Genomic DNA, 3,088 nt, shown 5'->3' on the forward strand with positions numbered 1-3,088 from the left:
CTGCTGATGCTGTTGGATTCTGACCTCCCTGCACTCAAAGTGGATTTTCTGGAGCTACAGAACTCAAAATGGCGCGCTTCCAATTGCGTTGGAAAGTAGACATCTAGGGATTTCCAGCAATATATAATAATCCATACTTTGGCCGAGTTTAGACGATGCAAAAGGGCGTTGAACGCCAGTTCTACGCTTCAGTCTGGAGTTAAACGCCAGAAACACGTCACGAACCAGAGTTGAACGCCAGAAACACGTTACAAACTGGCGTTCAACTCCAAGAATGACCTCTCCACGTGTAAACTTCAAGCTCAGCCCAAGCATACACCAAGTGGGCCCCGGAAGTGGATTTATGCATCAGTTACTTACTTCTGTAAACCCTAGTAACTAGTTTAGTATAAATAGGACTTTTTACTATTGTATTAGACATCTTCGGATCGATCTTTGATCAGTTTTATGCTATCTTAGACTTTCATGGGGGCTGGCCATTCGGCCATGCCTGGACCATTATTACTTATGTATTTTCAAACGGTAGAGTTTCTGCACTCCATAGATTAAGGTGTGGAGCTCTGCTGTTCCTCACAAATTAATGCAAAGTACTACTGTTTTTCTATTCAATTCAACTTATTCCTCTTCTAAGATATTCATTCGCACTTCAATATGAATGTGATGAACGTGACAATCATCATCATTTCCCTACGAACGCGTGCTTGACAACCACTTCCGTTCCACCTTAGATTGAATGAATATCTCTTGGATCTCTTAATCAGAATCTTCGTGGTATAAGTTAGATTGATGGCGGCGTTCATGAGAATCCGGAAAGTCTAAACCTTGTCTGTGGTATTCCGAGTAGGATTCAGGGATTGAATGACTGTGACGAACTTCAAACTCGCGAGTGCTGGGCGTAGTGACAGACGCAAAAGGATAGTAAATCCTATTCCAGTATGATCGAGAACCTCCAGATGATTAGCCATGCAGTGACAGCGCATTGGACCATTTTCACAGAGAGGATGGGATGTAGCCATTGACAACGGTGATGCCTCCAGATGATTAGCCATGCAGTGACAGCGCATCGGACCATTTTCACAGAGAGGATGAGATGTAGCCATTGACAACGGTGATGCCCTTACATAAAGCTAGCCATGGAAAGGAGGAGGATTGATTGGATGAAGACAGCAGGAAAGCAGAGGTTCAAAGGAACAAACGCATCTCTATACGCTTGTCTGAAAGTCTCACCAATGATTTACATAAGTATTTCTATCTTTTCTATTTATTTATTATTATTCGAAAACTCCATAACCATTTGATATCCGCCTGACTGAGATTTACAAGGTGACATTAGCTTGCTTCAAGCCGACAATCTCCGTGGGATCAACCCTTACTCACGTAAGGTTTTATTACTTGGACGACCCAGTGCACCTGCTGGTTAGTTGTGCGAAGTTGTGAATTTATGTTTGGACCATGGTACTGTGCACACGTTTTTGGAGCCATTGCCAGGGAGAGAACGAACAACAAATTTTACAACCTCAGAGTAACAATTTCGCATACCAAGTTTTTGGCGCCGTTACCGGAGATTGTTCGAGTTTGGACAACTGACGGTTCATCTTGTTGCTCAGATTAAGTAATTTTCTTCTTATTTTATTTTCAAAAAGTTTTCAAAAATTTTTCAAAAAAATTTTCCTCTTTTTCATTTTTCCCAAAATAAATATTTTCAAAAAAAATAAAAATATTTTTTTTACTTCAGAATTTTTAAGAATGAATTCTAGTGTTTCATGAAGCATGTTGAAGCCTGGCTGGTTGTAAAGCCAAGTCTAATCCTTTTGGATAGGGGCTTCCAACCATCAGCATAGAGGCAAGTTAATTGGAATATCAGCTATTGCATGCCTGATTTATATCCTAAAGCTGGCTGGCTATTAAGCCATGCCCAACCCTTGGATTGGAGCTTTAGGCCAACATTGAAAGATTCGTGGAATTCATATTAAAAATTTTGGAATCCTTATTTTTATTTTTCAAATAAATTTCGAAAAATACAAAAAAATTTAGAAAATCATAAAAATAAAAAATATTTCATGTCTCTTGTTTGAGTCTTGAGTCAGATTTTAAGTTTGGTGTCAATTGCATGTTCATCTTGCATTTTTCGAAAAAATCATGCATTCATGGTGTTCTTCATGATCTTCAAGTTGTTCTTGGTAAATCTTCTTGTTTGATCTTGATGTTTTCTTATTTTGTGCATTTTCTTGTTTTTCATGTGCATTTTTGCATTCATAGTGTCTGAACATGAAATATTTCTAAGTTTGGTGTCTTGCATATTTTCTTTGCATATAAAAATTTTCAAAAATATGTTCTTGATGTTCATCATGATCTTCAAAGTATTCTTGGTGTTCATCTTGACATTCATAGCATTCTTGCATGCATTCATTGTTTTGATCCATAACTTTCATGCATTGAGTCATTTTTATGTTTTTCTCTTTCATCATTAAAAATTCAAAAATAAGAAAAAAAATATCTTTCCTTTTTTCTCTCATAAAATTCGAAAATTTTTTAGTTGACTTTTTCAAAAATTTTTAAAAATTTAGTTGTTTCTTATGAGTCAAATCAAATTTTCAATTTAAAAATCTTATCTTTTTCAAAATCTTTTTCAAAAATCAAATCTTTTTCATTTTTCTTAATTTTATATCATATTTTCAAAAATATCTTCAACAATTAATGTTTTGATTCAAAAATTTCAAGTTTGTTACTTACTTGTTAAGAAAGATTCAAACTTTAAATTCTAGAATCATATCTTGTGATTACTTGTGAGTCAAGTCATTAATTATGATTTTAAAAATCAAATCTTTTTCAAAACTAATTCTAATCATATCTTCCTATCATATCTTTTTTTTTTAAATCATATCTTTTTCAAAAATTTGACTTTCAAATATCTTTTCTAACTTCTTATCTTCTTATCTTTTCAAAATTGATTTTCAAATCTTTTTCAACTAACTAATTAACTCTTTGTTTGTTTCTTATCTCTTTCAAAACTACCTAACTAACTATCCCTATCTAATTTTCGAAAATACCTCCCTCTTTTTCAAAAATTCTTTTTAATTAACTAATT

Source organism: Arachis ipaensis, chromosome B01, assembly GCF_000816755.2.
Source record: "Arachis ipaensis cultivar K30076 chromosome B01, Araip1.1, whole genome shotgun sequence".
Lineage (NCBI taxonomy): Eukaryota > Viridiplantae > Streptophyta > Magnoliopsida > Fabales > Fabaceae > Arachis > Arachis ipaensis.